The sequence below is a fragment of the Ahaetulla prasina genome, chromosome 5, assembly GCF_028640845.1.
Source record: "Ahaetulla prasina isolate Xishuangbanna chromosome 5, ASM2864084v1, whole genome shotgun sequence".
In the NCBI taxonomy this organism is placed as follows: domain Eukaryota; kingdom Metazoa; phylum Chordata; class Lepidosauria; order Squamata; family Colubridae; genus Ahaetulla; species Ahaetulla prasina.
The window spans coordinates 137,861,897-137,882,915 of NC_080543.1; the positions used below are offsets into that span (position 1 = coordinate 137,861,897).

The 21,019-nt window shown below is 41.3% G+C and overlaps 1 protein-coding gene across 3 annotated transcripts in view; it reads left to right on the plus strand.

The window, feature by feature from the left end:
• The window catches only part of FGFRL1 (fibroblast growth factor receptor like 1), a 179,970-nt gene that overhangs the window by 77,743 nt on the left and 81,208 nt on the right, over positions 1-21,019 (plus strand). The window lies entirely within an intron of this gene.

Consider the following 21,019-nt stretch of genomic DNA (forward strand, 5'->3'; position numbering starts at 1 on the left):
AGCTCCGGAAAGGTTTGGGTGATAAGGAGAGGTCGCCCCAGCCTTTGCGGTCTGGTGGCTCTTTACTCAATCGGTACTCAATGTGTGTTTCAGTCTCCGCTGCAAGGACACGCAGACTCCCCTTATCATCAAAAAATAACAGTAGGTGCTGGAATTATTTACCAACTTGGCAGGAAGCCTAAATGTGTTGTGTGTCCCTATCAGAGTTTTTTTTTTTTTTTTTTAAAAAGGAGAAGGCATTCTGTGTCCCACCACAAGATGCAGAGTTGACAAAGAAGGAGAAGGTGGATTTTGTCTTGCACCACACAGGGTTCTGTTTATCCCTCTTTATCCCCCTTTTCTTGGAGCCTATAAAACATATCAGTCAAGAAAGCATGGCCGTCTTTCTTTTCCCTCCACATCTATTTGGCCATCGAAGTTGGAGAGATTTTTTGCGGTAAGTTCTCCAACTCAGGTTTCATGTTGAATGCACCTGATGGCCTTTTGCTTTCTGTGGTCAAAGCCACATTCATTCTCCTGCTTCGGCTTCAGATTCTTTCTGTTAGGGTTTTAGATTTTAAATCCCAAAATTCTGGTGCTGCTCTGCTTTAAGGGGGAGGGTAGCATGAGCTGCAAGCGAAACCGTTAACTAGGCTAAAGAGAAAGAATTTCTTCTCATGGTGGAGAGTTTGATAGTCTCTGTGGTTTACCACAAGCCTCGAGATGCTAATTATAGTGGAGGGACTCGTCTCCTATTTAATCAGAATTAACATTCTTTGGATTAAGGACAAGAGTCTGTTATCCTGCAAAATTACCTATCTTCCCTTTAAAAAAAAGCACGTACAAAAATATACAACTCATGTTTAAAATAATCCACTTAAGTCCTTTTCTTTGGCAAGTACTGAATGCTCTTTTGTCGTCGCCATTTTTTTTTTAAAAAAGACACCACTGGTCATTTGGCTTATTGAAGGCGAATTGGCACTCTAAAACGTGCATGCATTGATAGTAATTGATAAATCCAAACGTTAGCGGACGACAATCAAATCCAGATTGCAATCAGGACTTTTGTTTCTTAATTCTTCAAGGAATGTAGAAAAGCTGAAAAGCAAGATTTTTTTTAAAAATGTACTGTCTCTTAAGTCATTGGCCTCAACATTTATCCTTTCATTTTCTAGTAGCGTTCTTCTCTTTGCATAAGGCTTCTGTTTTATTAATTACAGTAGTGGAAATTAATAGAAACTAAAATTAGAGAAATAGAAGAGAATGGAAAGAAATCATTAGAAGTGCAGGGAAAAAAAGAGAATGAAAGATAGAGAGAAGAAGAATAAAAAGAAATAATAATAGCGAGAGAGATGAGAGAAATATGTAAAGAGGTGATTCCCAACCTTTACCACAAGTGTAAATAAATTTAATAACTGCTTGTCTTCCTTCTGAGACGTAACTATACACGAATGGTGGAGGAGTGTTTTTAAGGGATTCCGTAGATTGTTTCACAGAGTTTGTGTCAGGTCTGGTGTTCTCTCAACGCAGAAGGAAATAGGGGCATAGCGTGGATGTTTTCAATATTCATTTTCAATACAAAGTGAAAATCAAGATCACGGGGGCCAAACCTCAAACTGACAAGAGGGAAGTTCAAAAGTAAAATTAGGAAGGATGGCTTCACAGAAAGAGTATAGAGCAGGGGTCTCCAACCTTGGCAGCTTTACGACTTGTGGACTTCAACTCCCTGAATTCCTCAGCCAGCGTATGCATGTGCTGGCTGAGGAATTCTGGGAGTTGAAGTCCACAAGTTGTAAAATTGCCAAGGTTGGAGACCCCTGGGATAGAGGAAGCTTGGAACCAACTTCCAGCAGAGACAGTGGGTCAATCGATCAAACACATGCCCATCATCGGATTAAAAAAATAATAATTTAAAAAATAAATATAGAATAAAAGTAGTAATGGAATGAAAAAATAATAATAAATAAATTAAAGGGAAAAACTCCAAGGGGAGACTCGATCAAACTCTTGGGTTTTTCCTGCCATCAGTTTTTTAGGTTTCTGTGTTGCCCCATTTTTGAAAAGGGGAAATTTAATTAATTGCCTACGGCACCGTTTCTGTTTTTCATGTATGGGTTGTCCTTGATTTAACGACCATTTGTTTAGCTTTGGCTCTGTTGTGACCTGTTGGCCACTGGCCCCTCCAGCAGCCGAATAAGAGGAGGAGGTGGAGGCAGCGTGGGAGTCAGGGCCAGCATCAAAGTAACCTGAGAGCTCCGAGAGGGAAGAAGGGATGGAGCTGGCAGAGAGAGAGAGAGAGAGAGAGAGAGACAGAGGCGGAGCCTGGGCCGTCTATCAGCCTTCAGATGGAGAGTCAACAGCCCCCAGGTCTGGAGGTGGCTGATGAGGAAGAGGAGGAACAGCTGGGTCCAGTGCCTGACACACAGATGCACGGAAGGGAGGGGAGAGGAGAGCAGTGGAAATCTATGGGCCGGTCCTTGGGACGGAAGAGCCACTGCCGCTAGTGAAACCCCACCCTAGCTCTGGGGATAAAAGGCAGGGGGCGGAGATGAATAGATGTGGCAGACAACTATTCATCTTCTGGACGGATAGACCTTTTAGCCTGCTGTGAGAGATAAATAATTGATTTAATTGGGTTTAAGAGGGTTTGTCATGTTTGGGGAGCTGGGTCAGGACAGGTTCTGAATTATGACAGCACTCAACAGGGAGGTTACTTATGGCTGACCAGCAGCATCTCTACTGTCACACGATCAGAATTTGGATCTGGCAACTGGCCTTTTATTGATGCAGTGAGTTGCAGTGTCCTGGGGTCACGTGATCCCAGAGCCCCTCTCTGAGGGAAATGGGAGGTTAAAGAGTATAAAAATAAATAATGAATAAATTTAAATCTCCATTTGTCAACTTCCAGCTGGCTTCCAACAAGCAAACTTAATGGGGAAAGCCAGGTTCTCTTAACAGCCACGTGATTCACTTAACGGCCTTTTGATTCACTTAATAACATGTGATTCACTTAACACAGCCATGTGATGCAATTAACAGCAAGGTGATTCATTTAACAACCATGCGATTCACTTAACAACTGCGGCAAAAGAGGGTGTAAAATCAGACAACTCATTTAAAAACTGCCTCACTTAGCAACTGATGTTCCAGAGTTGTAAGTCGAGGACTACCTGTAGTAGGCAAGGAGCATTTTCAATCTAGCCCTTGGCAATATTAATGTCTTTCGTTTGTCTTCATGTTAGAATAAAGCTTCCATTCATGCTGGTGTTTCTTGTCCTTTCTTCATTTCTCTAACAATTTCTTTTTCTCCTTCACTAGAGATTATTTGATTTTCTGACTTGTTTCACAGCGCAACTTGCTAACACTTTTTTTGTTTGCCAACAAAAATCTCTTTGTTTTGAACCCATTTCTTTTCTCTTTTTCTTTTTTCCCCCCGTTTCCCTTTCTTTCAATTTTAATATGGGAGTTAAGTTAAAGAGGTGATAACACCTGTTGGCAATTTAAAGGAAATGAAAAGATATATTTTTTTTCCACGGATACAAGCATGAAATTCATACATCTACGTACATGTATACAGTTTCGCCAGCCTGTTCCATTCTGTGGTAGACAAATGCAAAGCAGAAACCCCTACCAGGGTAAATTTAGGCCCCGAAAGACATATGGAGATGTTTAATCCACAATTCCTTGCAGATGTTTTCAGGCTATGGGGCTGCCATTACATCGAGGCCTGCGTGATTATATTTATTATTAGCGTTACTTTAAAAGAAAGGAAAACAAAACTCTCAACCGGTCTTGACATCCAAGCAGTGTTTGGATGGAGTCCATCATGCAACGGAGTCCTTTTCATTTAGGGATAGAAATCAAATCGCCCTCTAAGCTAAACCCCTTTCTGAATGGGACGATCAGATCCCCCCCCGCACACACATGCCAATCAGTCGAAACAGATGTTGGCCCACAAAAGTTGTGTTTGAAATGCAGAAAACGTCTTGCCTGGTGTGCTTTGGGTGGGGATGATAGTGTAGCTCAGCGTTTGTCAACCTCAGGACATCTTGAAGATAGATAGATAGATAGATAGATAGACAGACAGACAGACAGACAGACAGAAAGACAGATAGATAGATACAGTCAGTGGTGGATTTCAAAATTTATTACCGGTTCTGTGGGTGTGGCTTGGTGGGCGTGGCATGGCAGGGATAGGACACTGTAAAATCTCCATTCCCTCCCCACTCTAGGGGAAGGATACGCTAAAATCCCCATTTTCTACCAATCAGCTGGGTCTTGGGAGGTAGAGAATAGATGGGGGCGGGACCACTCAGAGGTGGTATTTACCGGTTCTCCGAACTGCTCAAAATTTTCGCTACTGGTTCTCCAGAACTGGTCAGAACCTGCTGAAACCCATCTCTGGATAGATAGATAGATAGATAGATAGATAGATAGATAGATAGATAGATAGATAGATAGAAAGAAAGAAAGAAAGAAAGAAAGAAAGAAAGAAAGAAAGAAAGAATGAATTTTTTATTGGCCAAGTGTGGTTGGACACACAAGGAATTTGTCTTGGTGCATATGCTCTCAGTGTACATAAAAGAAAAGATACCTTCATCAAGAATCATAAGGTACAACACTTAATGATAGTCATAGGGTACAAATAAGCTATCAGGAAACAATCAATATCAATATAAATCTTAAGGATACAGGCAACAAAGTTACAGTCATAAGTGGGAGGAGATGGGTGATGGGAACAATGAGAAGATTAATAGTAGTGCAGACTTAGTAAATAGTTTGACACTGTTGAGGGAATTATTTGTTTAGCAGGGTGAAGGCTGTCTAGTTGTTCTGGTGTGCAGTGCTCTATAGCTTCGTTTTGAGCGTAGGAGTTGAAACAATTTATGTCCAGGATGCGAGGGGTCTGTAAATATTTTCACAGCCGTCTTTTGACTTGTGCAGTATACAGGTCCTCAATGGAAGGCAGGTTGGTAGCCATTGTTTTTTCTGCAGTTCTAATGATCTTCTGAAGTCCGTGTCTGTCTTGTTGGGTTGCAGAACCAAACCAGACAGTTCTAGAGGTGCAGATGACAGACTCCATAATTCCTTGGTAGAACTGGATCAGCAGCTCCTTGGGCAGTTGGAGCTTTCTGAGTTGGAAGTTGTTTGGACTTTCAGCTTCTGGTCAGGATGAAGTACGCAAATCAAAATCCAGAGGCAACTGACTTATGTGTATGATGGTTGCAGTGTCCTGGGGTCATGTGATCCCCTTCTGACTCAATGGGGAAGCCAGATTGTGTTGCTCACTTAATAACCGCAGTGGTTCATTTAACAATGAAGAAGGGCGGGGTATAAATGTAAACAAAAACAAACAAAACAAAACAAACAACTGTGGCAAGAAAGATCGTAAAATAGAGGCAAAACTCATTATAATGTCTCAGTTAGCAACAGGAAGCTTGGCTCCATTATGGTCGTAGGTTGAGGCCTACCTGTGTTGACTGCTCATTCCTTCACTATGGATGGTTAATTGTAAAATGTGGAAACTTTCGGATATTTTCATTGTCAATTCTAAGCCTGGTTTTTCTCCCTGCTGCCTTAGTTCGGTCTCCTTTATATTTAATTTTAGTCCCATTTTTTCCCCACAGTGTTCCTTGACTATTCCTTCCTCCTCCTCCTCCTCTTCTTCTTCTCCTTCTCCTTTTCCTTCTCCTTCTTCCTGCTGTTATTACTACTACTAGGATTTGTATTTTTGGCTTTCAAAAATACCACCAGCATTCAAGTCACTTCCATGCAGAATTCAGCTTTTGGTTTCAACAGAGAATGAAAAATTATACTTTGAATCCCCTTTTTAAAAAAAAGTGGATTTCAGAGCTTGGTTTGTTTTCATTCCAATAAAATGATGTGTTTATATAAAGGATTGTTTTGCCCGGTCTATTATTTTACATTAATCCACAGTTTTAAATGCGCTGTGAATGTTTACATTGCATCCCTGCAAATAACAGCCTCAAAAAGTCCACACGGACTTTCCCTATCAAAAGCTCCAGTTTCTTGTTGGTGTGTGAGGAGCTGAAAGCATATAAAAAGATTTCTTTGTCCCAAACACTTCATCTTACAATTTAGGTTTCTTCTTCTTCTTTCTTTAAATAAGAGCCTGACCTGTTAGCCTACTAATTATGATGGATTTATTATATATTAACACTGAGATTGTGCTGTGTTCATTACATCATGGAGGCTCCACCGTGCCATGACCGTAAGTTATTTCTGTTCTCAGCTTCCTAGCTTTTGGGTGTCCTTCTGTTATGATTTGTGCATACAACTGAGCAGCTGCACAAGTCCAGGGTTGAGAAGTCAAAATGTTGAAAGCAGGGAGCATCATCTGTCAAAGTGCATCATCTATACCATGTTAGCTTTCTTTGGCTGGTTGAGATAGGAGAAGAATGATGGATGAGATCCATCCATCCATCCATCCATCCATCCATCCATCCATCCATCCATCCATCCATCTTCTCTTTCAAAGTAAGCAGAATAATATAATAACTCACGACAGCAGGGAGCACCATGCAACATTTCCAATTCTTTCCAAGGGTTTTTGTTTTTTTTTTGCTTTTCTCCAAATAAACCTTGGACTCTGTGATTCTGCATTTCTGCATATTCATTTGTAAAGAATATTGGAACGAGAGTCGCAAAGGATGCTCTTTTTCCAGATGGCAATTGGATGGATTTCCTTGGTTATTTTTTTTTCCTTTGAAAAGGTTTTGCTTCTCATTCAAGAAGCTTCTTCGGCTCTGAGTTCTGGATGAGAAGAGAAACGCTTCCAAAGGGGAAAAAACCCAAGAAAGTCCAATTGCATTGGACTGGCTCAGCAGACTAAGTCTGTCTGTTATTAACACAGCTGCCTGCAATTACTGCAGGTTCAAGCCCCACCAGGCCCAAGGTTGACTCAGCCTTCCATCCTTTATAAGGTAGGTCAAATGAGGACCCAGATTGTTGGGGGCAATAAGTTGACTTTGTATATAATATACAAATGGATGAAGACTATTGCTTGACACAGTGTAAGCCGCCCTGAGTCTTCGGAAAAGGGCGGGATATATATTCAAATTTAAAAAAAAAGCACTTTTGCGACTGAGAATCCCCATAAATGTCAGAATAAGAGACAATTTATGCTATTAGAGAAGGAAGACAACCCTTTCTTTCATGTGAACACCGTTGTTTTGATTCTGGTTTGGATGTTGTCTTGTACACCATTGTCTTGTACACACAGCACCATGTACAAGAAGAAGTCAAATAGAGTACAAGAGTGAGGCGATTCATATTTTCGCTTCAAGGCCAACAAACTGCATCAAACTAAGTCAATGTCCTACCAGCCAATGACTACTTCAGCTTCAACCAAAACAATACAAGAAGCACACAATAGATACAAACTCATGGTAAACCGATCCAAACTAGACTGCAGAAAATACGACTTCAGTAACAGAGTGGTCAACGCCTGGAATGCACTACCTGACCCTGTGGTTTCTTCCCAAATCCCCAAAACTGTAACCTAAGACTGTCTACTGTTGACCTCACCCTATTCCTAAGAGGTCTGTAAGGGGTGTGCATAAGAGCACCAGAGTGCCTACCGTCCCTGTCCTAATGTTTTCTTTTATTCGTATCCTTTACATGTATTTATAATTATGTTTACACTTGTATCTGTCATAAAATACATGCTTGACGAAATAAAATAAAATAATAAATAAATAAATGTAAAAAAAAAGGGGAAATTTATTTTTCTCCATAATAAGGCGCATTTCTATTTTCTCACCTTCTAATCTGGACACAGGTTTTGGCCGGATGTCTCTGGAAATTCTCAGCCATCCAGGTCACAGTTGTCCCAAAGGCACTTTTTCAAGAAGCAACGGGACTTTTCTTGGTTTTTCTTTGAAAACGTTTCGCTTCTCATCCGAGAAGCTTCTTCAGCTCTGACTGGATGGAGGGGAAGGGAAGTCTTCAAAGAAAAACCAGAAAGTCCGGTTGCCTCTTGAAAAAGCACCTTTGGGATAGATTTTGGCAGGATTTTTTTTCTTCTTTTGGAAAATATGCTTCCGTGACTGGGAAAAACATGATTTACAAATATTTGTGGATGCCAGTTTCTTTCATAGTCTGTGTATGAGAAGGAGGGCAGGACTGTTCAGGAAAAGACTGGGAACAAGGGATTGAGAGTAAAAGAAAATAGAGATAATTCTCGATTTACAGGTATAATTTATTTTTTTATTTATTTTTTATTTGTCACAACATCATACAAAAAGATTATATAGTATATACACATATAAACATATATAGGAAGAAGAAAAGAAAAACAATAGGACAGGAACGGTAGGCACGTTTGTGCGCTTATGCACGCCCCTTATGGTCCTCTTAGGAATGGGGTGAGGTCAATAGTAGAAAGTTTTTGGTTAAAGCTGTTAGGATTATGGGAAGAGACCACAGAGTCAGGTAAAGTATTCCAAGCACTGATGATTCTGTTGCAGAAGTCGTATTTTCTGCAATCTAGATTAAAGCGGTTTACATTAAGTTTAAATCTATTGGTTGCCCTTGTATTATTGCAATTAAAGCTGAAGTAGTCTTTGACAGGAAGGACATTACAATAGATGATTCTGTGAGTTAAACTTAGGTCTTGTCGAAGGCGACGGAGTTCCAAGTTTTCTAAGCCTAGGATTTCAAGTCTGGTGGGATAAGGTATTTTGTTGTTTTCAGAGGAATGGAGAACTCTTCTTGTAAAATATTTCTGGACACGTTCAATTGTATTGATGTCAGAGATGTGGTGAGGGTTCCAAACAGGTGAGCTGTATTCTAGAATTGGTCTAGCAAATGTTTTATATGCTCTGGTTAGTAGTGTGGTGTTTTGGAAAAGAAGCTGCAAAATTAGGTTTACAACTCTTAGAGCTTTTTTGCTATGTAGTTGCAGTGGGCTTTGGCACTTAGATCATTTGACATGAAAACTCCAAGGTCTTTAACGGGATGGGGTCGTCTGTAAGGTAATGTCCATCTAGTATGTACTTAGTTTTAGAGTTCTTTTTCCTATATGTAAGACTGAGCATTTGCTGGTTGAAATTTGAGCTGCCAATTTTAGACCAAGCGGTTAGATGGTCAAGGTCGTTTTGAATGATAGAAGTGTTGTCTGTGGTGTTAAATAGTTTGACATCGTCAGCAAAGAGAACACAATTACTTGAGATATGGTCACAAAGATCATTAATGTATAGAATAAAGAGTGTTGGTCCAAGGACGCTGCCTTGAGGAACGCCACTCTTGACAGGAACAGGATTTGATAAAGCATTGCCAATTTTGACCACTTGTTGTCTGTTAGACAGAAAAGCAGATATCCATTTGTGGAGGGGTCCTGAGATGCCATAGGATGTTAGTTTAAGGAGAAGTTTATCGTGTACTACTGAGTCAAAAGCTTTGCAGAAGTCTATGTAGATTGCATCTATTGATTTGCCTTGATCTAGATTTGAAGTCCATATGTTTTTGCAGTGGAGAAGTTGTAAGTTACATGATAACTTTTCCTGAAACCAAATTGTTTGTTGGAGAGTAGGTTGTTAGTTTCTAAGTGTGAGGTAATGGATTGATTGATGATAGATTCCATGACTTTGCAGGTGACGAGCAAAGGGAGATCGGTCTGTAGTTTTCGACTAAGCTGGGGTCTCCTTTTTTGAAGATGGGGATGACTGTGGCTAGTGACCAAAGTTTGGGAAGAGAACTGGTAGTGAAAGCTTTATCAAAGATAATACTTAGGGGTTCAGCTATATTAATGGAAAGTTTTTTTAAGAAATATGCACATAGACCATCAGGTCCAATAGAAAGCGATGGTTTTAAGTTGTGAAGAGCTTTACCAACGTTGTCTTCTGTGAAATCTATATGAGTTAGATCATCATAGTCATTGCTGGTTCGTTTGTGGAATGTTGGATATGTGTTATCGGAGTTAACAAAAACTGAGCCAAAGAAAATGTTGAAGAGGTTTGCTTTGACTGTTTCGTCATTGCATTCTTTGTTGTTAGAATCTTTTAGTGGTGGGATGGATCTTGAATCTTTAAGTTTACTGTTGACAAAATTATAAAAGGCACGATTGGAATTTGTGCGTAAAGGTTTTCTTCTTGCTTGGTGTGGTAATTTGTGCATTCAGTTTTAATTTGGTTGCATATGTTTCTGTAACGGTTTCTGAAGTTTGTAACATAGCCTTTTTGTTTCTTTTCAGAGGATTTTTTTGATTGAAGCTTTTTATTGATATGGGTAGTTTGTTTTCTTGGACATGGTAGTCATTCGTGGTACATATAATTTAATGACTCTATTGATTTCAAGTAGGAAGATTCTATAGAGGTCATCAGCGGTTATGCAGGTTGCAAACAGATTTTGCCAGTTCAGAAGTGAAAGATCGTTGTTTATAAGGTCGTAATTGGCTTTCTTGAAGTTGTAGTTGGGAGTTCTGGTGTTATGACGAATTAAGTATGGACGTATATTGAGACGAAAATCAATCATGCAGTGGTCACTGTTTGAAAAAGGTTCTTTAATTTGTATACCGTAAATTGAGTTTGGATTGTTGCAGAAGATGAGGTCAAGGCAGTTGTTGAGTCTTGTATTGTTAGTTACAAGTTGTTCAAGACCTAGGTTTGTAACAGCGTTGTATAGTGTAGTATGGATTGGGTCAGTTGAACATTCATTGGTTGTCCAGTTAATGAGAGGTAGATTTAAGTCACCAAGGAAGATAAGAGGGTATGGGCAAGAGGTAGTCCATGTTAGCATTGAGGTTAGCATATTTGCGTGGGTAATGTCATAGTCGGGGGCTCTGTAGCATAGTAAGAATCGAAGAGTAGTGTCAAGGGATAGGTCGCATACTATGGTTTCAGGAAGAGAGAGTTTATGTGCTACTTGGATATTTTTAGATTCAGTGTCTTTTTGTAAAAGATAGCCACTCCACCACCTCTTCGGTTTTCCCGATCTGATCGATAGACTTGATATTCTTTGTTTGAGATAATGGAGTCAGGAAGGGATGAATTCAGCCATGTTTCGCAAACAAAAATGATATCAAATGTGCCACTGTTTAATAAGAGGATAAATTCAGGTAATTTGTTGACTATGCTTCTTGCATTTATCAATTTGCATTTGAGATCTGATATGATTGGTGTTGAAGAGGTAAGGGGCGTGCATACCTAGTTTTGAGGCCAAAATTTCTGTTGCTAAGCAAGACAGTTGTTAAATGAGTTTTGCCCCATTTTATGACCTTTCTTGCCACAGTTGTTAAAGCGAATCACTGCAATTTTTACATTAGTAACATAATTATTAAGGGGATCTGGCTTCCTCCAATCTCTTCTTAAAAACTTCCAGTGTTGGAGCATCGGTTGACTCAGCCTTCCATCCTTCCGAGGTGGGTCAAATGAGGACCCAGATTGTTCGGGGCAATAGGCTGGCTCTGTAAACCTCTTAGAGAGGGCTGGAAAGCATTGTGAAGTGGTATATAAGTCTTAAGTACTATTGTTATTGCTATACACAACTTCTGAAGGCAATTTGTTCCACTTATTAACTGTTCTGACTGTCAGGAAATTTCTCCTTAGTTCTAAGTTGCTTCTTTCCTTGATCAGTTTCCACCCATTGCTTCTTGTCCTGCTCTTGGGTGCTTTGGAGAATAGTTTGACTCCCTCTTCTTTGTGGCAGCCCCTGAGATATTGGAAGACTGCTATCATGTCTCCCTTAGTCCTTCTTTTCATCAGACTAGACACATCCAATCTAATCATACCTGCCTGCCGGAGGTGTCCACTGATATTGGAATCTAAGTGCACTTTCCATGAAAGGAATTTTAACACCAAAGACTCTGCTCTATTTCGATGCTCTGGGCTGGTTCGAACTGCATTGCTTTCAGGAGTGAAGCTAAACAAGCTGTTGGTCCAAACGAAGACATCAATAAAAGTCACTCGGTGTTTAGTATTTTAGGAGCGTTTCTCTTCCAATCCCCTGTAAAAGAGCTAGTTGAGTGTGAGCTTTATTGGGCATCTGGCAGATTGATTTAGGAGGCGTTTTTTCAGGTTTGCACTGCCCTAGTTCACCCAAACGGGACAGTGAGAGGTGGCATCTGGAATTCATTCAGGGAGCTGATTCTAAGTGAACTTTAAATATATGTTGATTTCCTTGGTACTGGGTTTCCTCATGCTACCAAGCTTAACCAATGTTGTCATGTAGGATAAAACTAATGGTAAAAGCACAGCTAATATAAAAGGTTCAGTCCGGATTTATTTGCTCCATCATCTTTTAGCTTCCAGTTCCTCCTCCTCCTCCTTCCTCTCCGCAAACCCCCTCCCTTCTGCCACTGATAATGTTACCTAGTTGGGTAATGAATTCTCTGCAAAAAACCCACCAAGCTCAGAAAGCAGTCGTAGTAGTCCTCCTCCTCCACCTCCTCCTCCTCCACCTCCTCCTCCTCCTCCTCCTCTTCCTCCTCCTCCTCCTCCTCCTCCTCCTCCTCAGTTTAGAAAGTGTGACATACATACTTGCCTGTATCAGTGAATCAATCAATCAATCAGTTTTATTCATTCATTTGATTGATGCTGCTAAAGACAAACCAGTTGAATCTTACTGGGCTACAATCAGTCATTTGCAATATAATACCCACTGGATACACAAGCAAAAATAAATCACACTCTATCACAAAAAAATATGTTCTAAAAAGAGGAAACAAACGACAAGAAACAAATAGCTAAACAGTTGCATTTCAGCATCAAAAAAAACCACACCAAAAACCACCCTCTTAAGTAGTTCTGTTTTTAATTCTGATCCTTTAGGCATAGTGACACCTTTGTGGCTGGAGCTTATAGAAGTTAGAATATAGAATAATAGAAGGGGCCTCAGAGGTCTTCTAGTCCAACCCCCTGCTTGGGCAGGGCACCCTGTATCAGGGGTCTCCAACCTTGGCAACTTTAAACCTGGCGGACTTCCACTCCCAGAATTCCCCAGCCAGCAAAGCTGGCTGGGGTATTCTGGGAGTGGAAGTCCGCCAGGCTTAAAGTTGCCAAGGTTGGAGACCCCTGCCCTATATAATTTCTGACCAATGGTCGTCCAGTCTCTTTTTGAAAGCCTTCAGTGTAAAGGTTTGTTGTTGTTTTTTGGTGTTTTTTTTTGAAAGCCTTACTGTATCTAAATGATAGAATTGAAGGACCAGTTCCCATGGCAAATCTTCCTTCTTTTTGGGAGATGCTGTGGTCACTTCTCATATAATCCTGCCGCCCCATGCAACATTTGACATGGCTTTGGGTCTAAGCACTGGCTGGGATGAAACCTATATTCTTTCAGTGATGAGGTGCTAAATTTTGTCTTGCTTGTGTGGAGGTCAAACTCCTGATGGGGGAAGGAGAGGAGAAATTATCTGGTGTTTTGTTATGCTTTGGAGAACATGGTATCCATGGTCTTTCTGTGTTTGTGCATACATGATTGGATAGATCATTTTACCGTGTTGGAATGTATCTGTTCATTTTATTTCAATCAGGCAATCGTCCAGTGAGGAATACTATATGTCAAGTGAGAAGATATGATAGCCTTTATCGGTTAGTTGCAAGCCTGCTAACTTTGGCAGAAGGTTTCCCAAATACTGCCTACCCAGCGGAGGAATTCAAATTTTTTTACTACCAGTTCTGTGGGTGTGGCTTGGTGGGCATGGCAGGGGAAGGATACTATTTATTTTATTTTATTTATTTATTTATTTATTTATTTTGTCACAACAATATATGTAACTATCATACAGAAAGGTTAGTTTTTGGTTAAAGCTTTTGGGATTATGGGAAGAGACCACAGAGTCAGGTAAAGTATTCCAAGCACTGATGATTCTGTTACAGAAGTCATATTTTCTCAATCTAGATTAAAGCGGTTAACATTAAGTTTAAACCTGTTGGTTGCTCTTGTATTATTGCAATTAAAGCTGAAGTAGTCTTTAACAGGAAGGACATTACAATAGATGATTCTATGAGTTAAACTTAGGTCTTGTCGAAGGCGATGGCGTTCCAAGTTTTCTAAGCCCAGGATTTCAAGTCTGGTGGGATAAGGTATTTTGTTGTTTACAGAGTAATGGAGAACTGGAGATACTGCAAAATCCCTGTTCCCAACGCCACTCCAGGGAAAGGATACTACAAAATCCCCATTCCCACCCCACTCTGAGGCCAGCCAGAGGTGATATTTGCCGGTTCTCTGAACTACTCAAAATTTCCACTACTGGTTCTCCAGAACTGGTCAGAACCTGCTGAGTTTCACACCTGGGCCTATCTTAGAAGAAATAACTTCTTTGCTCTTGAAGGACCTGTTTTTCCAGGTTGGAGGAGAAGGCCCTGCAAGTACCTGGTTGAGGAGACAGGTGACATTCTCCAAAGGTTCTGAACAAGTGATGTGAATGAAGGATTAATAGAATAACAGAATAACAAAAGGACCCTGGAGGTCTTCTAGTCCAACCCCCTTCTCAGGCAGGAAATCCTTATACCATTTCAGACAGATGCTTGTCCAGTCTCTTGTTAAAAACCTCCAGTGATGGAGCGCTCATGATTTCTGGTGTCAAGCTGTTCCACTGGTTAATTGTCCTCACTGTTAGGAAGTGTCTCCTTAATTCCAGGTTGCTTCTCTCTTTGATTAGTTTCCATCCGTTGCTTCTTGTCCTGCCTTCAGGTGCTTTGGAGAATAGCTTGACTCCCTCTATAATATAATATAAATAATATAATATAAAAGGCACAACAGATCTGTTTGAAATTGAACCCTGGGCCTACTGAGGCATGTAAACCAAACCTGTAAAAAGAAATACCCTGTTATGTCTCATAACAGATTAGCTTTCAAAAGGCTTTCTTTTTTGAATAAACAATGAAACATACAGGCAAATTATTGCTTTCAATAAAAACCAAGATGATGGGGGGGGGGGAGGGAAGGGAAAAGGAATGCAAGGTCACAGATAAGGATGTTTTTGCAAACTCAGTTTAGTCTAAATTATGTATTTGGACTATATTTTGCTGAAAAGGTAAGCTTATGATGCAAATCCCAAACCTCTTTGTATTTAAAAGAGTATTATTTTAAAAGTATTATTTGAATACTTTTTAAATTTTTTAAAGTATTAAAATTTAGTAGGTACAATAAGTAAAATTAATAGTAAATAAATAAAATTACAGAGAATTCTTTTTCTTTGATTTGAATGTAAAGGTCAGGTCTAACTCCTTTAGAAAGAGTCTTGATACTATAATACAAGAGACATACAAGAGGCGTTTAGCTCCGTATTCTTCACAAACCCCTTTAATAAACTATAAAGCGGTTACATGTTTATCTTACCTATTTTCAAGCGAATAGAATAGAATAGAATAGAATTTTTTATTGGCCAAGTGTGATTGGACACACAAGGAATTTGTCTTGGTGCATATGCTCTCAGTGTACATAAAAGAAAAGATACGTTCATCAAGGTACAACATTTACAACACAATTGATGATCAATATAGCAATATAAATCATAAGGATTGCCAGCAACAAGTTATAGTCATACAGTCATAAGTGGAAAGAGATTGGTGATGGGAACTATGAGAAGATTGATAGTAGTGCAAATTTGGTAAATAGTTTGACAGTGTTGAGGGAATTATTTGTTTAGCAGAGTGATGGCCTTCGGGAAAAAACTGTTCTTGTGTCTAGTTGTTCTGTTGTGCAGTGCTCTATAGTGTCGTTTTGAGGGTAGGAGTTGAAACAGTTTATGTCCAGGATGTGAGGGGTCTGTAGATAGTTTCACGGCCCTCTTCTTGATTCATGCAATATACAGGTCCTCAATGGAAGGCAAGTTGGTAGCAATTATTTGTTCTGCAGTTCTAATTATCCTCTGAAGTCTGTGTCTTTCTTGTTGGATTGCAGAAAGGTGTGTCAAAAAGTCAAGATGATGAACACAATTATCGTTGTCTGCACACATAAAAAAGGATGGATGCTTGCATGGTGGCTGCCTTCTCGACTTTTTGGGTGTGCGCATCCATACCCACACACCTCTGCTTTTAAGCAAATTGATGTTTTTTACAAGATCGGGATCGCAAGACCCAGAAGCTTGCCAGGTGGCAGCAAAGAGTCATACTCTTTATCCTCTTGAAACCCTTTGCTACCATCTAGTGGTTGTCTCCAGAGATGCAATCTGCGGCGCCTGGTCAGTGCCAATAAGGGAGGTACTGTGGGCTCGCCCTCCGGACTTTCCACTTCTCCTTGCAACCTCTGAGTTGGTTATGACACTGAAATAGTTTGGCTGCCAAGCTATTTGAAAGAGGCAGAAACAGCTTCAGAAGGCCTGAAAAGGCAGGGCTGCTTTAATGAAAAGATGCCACGTACATACAATGTTGTGTATCCCAAAGTCCCCCTTTTGAAGGAACTGCAAGCCACGGAGAGAAAGTATCGGCTGGTCCTTGGCTGCTTTTCCTATGGAAAGTAGAGGTCATAGCTTGGATCCTTCTTGAACACTGCAAAAGAACTGAAGCTACGTGTGGCTTCTTCTCGTACTTCTAATCCCGTGTCCTTCTCCAGATGTGGGGCTGATCTCGTTTCCTGATGCAGGCGAGATGATGGGCATGGGTGTCACGTGGAGATGCCACTGACGGCCACAACCATACAATACCACTCCTAAATCAGCTGCCGTGGCTCCAAACTCTTCGCAAAGCACAGTTCCAAGCGCTAATAGTGCTCTTGAAAGTCCTTGATAATCTGAGGTCAAATACCTTCAAAGATCCTCTGCGCCAGGCCTGGTTCAGCTTTTGGGATTGTTCCTGAGACATTGTTTATTGAGAGATTAGATTAGCTCTCCCCCCCACCCCTCCTTGCTTGTCTTCTGTGGCCCATGAAGCTGTGTTTATTTCAGACTGCTTCGAAATAGCTCAACCTGATTTTTCGGCTGTGTTTTTATGATAGGGGCAGAGAAAAAGGGAGTTTATGACTTTGATTATGGTTTTTTGCTTAGGGCTTTTTCACTGAGGGAAAAAAAAATTATTGCGTGTCTAATTCCTTGCTTAATAGAAGAATCTAAATTAAAGCAATTCGGGTCTGAATGACAGATGGTTGTCTAGCTGTAGTTTGGACATCTTCATCAGTGAAAAGGAAGTCACCCCTTTTATGGGTCATTGGATAGATAAATCAATCAAGGTTAGCTCGGGATTTTGTCAGGATGGGCTTTAAGTTTCTCCACCCATTGTGTCTCCACTTCTTCTTATAGCAGTTTTGTGACTTTTTAACGAGTTGGACCATAAACCCAAATCGATTCAAACATAGGACATAATTGACTTAAATCTGAATTTGCAGACTGCCTTGGACCATAGACTAGCCAAACAGAGTCGGTTTGCAGAATGAACTAACACACACACACACACAAACAAGCATACACACATTCACACATGCCTAAAGCATTCTCAACCATGGTTAGCCAAACTGAAGATACCGGTAGCAGTCCTTGTTTAGCGACTGCCTTGAGTACTGGCTGTTTGTATTGATGATGATGATGAAGACGAAAAAGTAATTTTGCAACCGTACTTAGGATCTTCACTGCAACCCCCTCTCTCTCTCTCTCTCTTACTCTTATTCTTTCTCTCTGTCTCTGTCTCTCTCTCTCCTCTCTCTCTCTCTTTCTCTTACTCTTATTCTTTCTCTCGTCTCTCTCTCTCTCTCTCTCCTCTCTCTCTGCCTCTGCCTCTGTCTTATGCTGGCCAGCTAGTATGCATTGTGTGTAAAATTGTAACCACAGTCATAATCATGTGATTTTTCACTTAATGATTGCTTTACTTAATGACTGAGTCTCTGGTCCCAGTTGCCAAACGAGGACTAGCTATTTTCAAATACAGCCATTAGTCGCCTAAAGGAAGAAAGTTTTGAGTCTAAATCAATTTCTGATGACCCCAGGAAAAGCATCTGCAGTTTTCCTGCCAGCAAGATGGAAGTGATTTTCAACCTCCCTTTTCTAGGATGTGGTTTTGACAACTTAGGTACAAATTATCCAGGGATTTCCTAATAGATTCCCATCCAAGTACTAATCAGGAAGGATCCTGGCTCTCTTTCTGAGACCAGCCGAGGTCAGCTTGGAGCTGGGACCTGACCCGGCACAGATCTTCGGTGAACTAGGATCCCAGCATGGGGTACTGTGAACTTTGACCTTTTGCTGTGCTCCTAATTCAGCTTTCCCCTTCCTTTCCATGCTTGGGGTTGGTGGTCCCAATGGAAGTACTCCAGTGGGCAAAATAGTTTTCAAGCAGGACAGATGTGAAACTGGACACAAAAGATTGCATTTTAACAAATTAACCGAGTTGGAAGGGACCTTGTAGGTCATCTAGTCCAACCCTCCAACCACCCAAGCGGGAGACCCTACACCATTTCTGAGAGATGGCAGCCCAGTCTCTTCTTGAAAGTCTCCAGTGATGAAGCTCCCACAACTTCCGAAGGCAACTTCTGTTGATGGTTCTCATGGTCAGAAAATTCCTCCTCATTTCCAGGTTGAATCTCTCCTTGTTCAGTTTCCATCTATTATTCCTTGTCTGGCCTTCGGGTGCCTTAGAAAATAGCTTGACCCCCTCCTCTCTATGGCAGCCCCTGAAATACTGGAAGACTGCTATCTGTCTCCCCTGGTCCTACTCTTCACCAGACTAGCCATTTCAGTCCCTTCATCCATTCTTCATATGTTTTAAGTCTCCAGTTTTGCAGCATCCCTACTTCCTTCTACATGAAGCACCACCCTGGAAGCCAGATGTGCAACTGCGTAATCTGGCCCTAAACCTCTAGGATTGGAAAAGCGAATTTCAGTTCCACTTGGCTAATGCCCTGTTTTCTTTGAAAGGTGCTCCAGGGTCCTCGCAGAGCTGCACGCCCTTCCTATAGCTCCACTTTGATCTGACAGTTTGGTGATTAAAAAAGCACTTTTATTTTTGACAAAAGGAAAGTGGTCATTACTGAATTGGCCAGCTAGGGTTGTTTTGGGGTCCGTCTCTGAATGGTCCATCATACCAAAGGCATTGCTCAGGTTGTAAATGCTGGGAGTGAACATCAGTCATAGAACAGAGAATCATTGGACCATAAGCGGCCTTGGAGGTCTTCTACTCCAACCTTCTGCCTGAGACCTTATTCCATCTGGGTCAAATGGTTAGTTGTCCAATCTCTTCTTGAAATCCTCCAGTGACGAAGCACTCATAATTGTGGGAGGAAAGCTGTTTCCTTGATTGATTGACTCCAGAGCATGGCAACCCAGGGTCATGTGATCACCGTTTGCAACCTCCCTAGATGGCTGCTGACAAGCAAGGTGAACGAGGGCTGATTTAAAAACGTCCTTGCTTAGCAACAGAAATTCCTGGTCTCTCAATTTTGGTCGTAAGTCAAGGACTATCCGTATATCATTTTCAGCAACCTAGGGAGCTAGTTGAAGATGGGAAGTTTATAAGGATTCTTCTTCTTCTTCTTCTTCTTCTTCTTCTTCTTCTTCTTCTTCTTCTTCTTCTTCTTCTTCTTCTTCTTCTTCTTCCTCTTCCTCTTCCTCTTCCTCTTTTTCTTCCTCTTCCTCTTATCCTCCTCCTCCTCCTCCTCCTCCTCCTCCTCCTCCTCCTCCTTCTCCCTCCTCTCTTTTTCCTCCTCCTCCTTCCTCCTCTCTTTTTCCTCCTCCTCCATCTTCTTCCTTTTCTTCCTCTTATTTCCTCTTCCTCTTCCCCACCTCTCTCCTCCTCCTTTCTCCAAAGTCTGAAATAGGGCAATTTTTCTTCTTCAAGGCTCTCCTGTCATTAGCCCAGATGCTTCCAACGCATGCACAATTTAGAGGAGGAAGAAGTGCTCCATTGTGCAGCCCCTGAAGAAACACCGCTGAAGAAAATGCGAGGAATTCTTCATGATATGTTTGGACGAGGAAGCCGGGGACTTTCAGGAATGCAGGCAATGGTTCCAAAAATATTCCCTGCAATAACACGGTTGGTCAGGAACTGTTATTTGGGTTGGCCCATCGGTCTTCGCCAGTGGCTGTGATGTCATTTTTCGTGTCTTCGGTGGAGTTGAAAGAATGGCCTGGAGTTTTTCAGAAGGGAATGTTGACAGCCAAGCCATGTGAGTTGCAGCATCTCAAAATTACACCTCCCTAGTACTACTGCCTGCTGGAAAGCTTCTACAGAAGAGATAAAATCAGGAATGAGACCATAAGAGAAAGAATTGGTATAGAACCAACTTTGATCGACATAGAAAAACAGCAAATAAAGTGGTTTGTTCACCTGGATAGAACGTCTTGGGATTCCATACCATACAAGGCATAGACGAAAAGAGGAGAAGGTCAAGGAACATGAGGCAGACCCAGAAGAAGAAGAAGAAGAGAGACAACATCAAAGACACACTAACAATGGTTGAGACCGCCAGAAGAGCAAGACCCAGAACTTTGAACATTACAGAATAACAAAGTTGGAAGGGACCTTGGAGGTCTTCTAGGTTGGAAGGGACCTCAGCAGGTCTTTGCTGCTGAGGCAGGAACCCCTTTATCAGGGCTGTCAAACTCCCTGTCCGTCGATAGGCCAGATGCCTCACACACTGGACATGCCCACGCCTGGTTTAGTGAAGGGGAAAAAAAGTCCTGATACGTCACGTGACATCGTCGTGACAACGCGAGTTTGACACCCCTGCCCTCTACCATTTCAGAAAAACGGTTGTCCAGTCTCTTCTTAAAAACTTGTGTCTCCCTTGACAGCTGGTAAAGAGGAGGAGGAAAAGGAAAGAGAAGGAGGAGGAAGAGGAAGAGGAGGAGAAAGAAGGAGGAGAAGAAGGAGGAGAAGTCGAAGTCGTAGGAAGTCCTTCTAAGAAGTTTCCATTTTCTGAATGAAGTGACATACCATTAGACCAGGGGTGAAATGCTACCGGTTCGGACTGGTTCAGGTGGACTTGGTAGCAGACTCATAGAACTGGTAGCAGAGAATTTCACCTCTGCCTTGGACTATGCCAAATATGTGTAGAGAACAAGAAGTCTTGGACAAAGGCAAATGTGAAATGCTGGAAATGAACATCAGACATAGAATCATAGGGCTGGAAGGGACCTTGGAGGTCTTCTAGT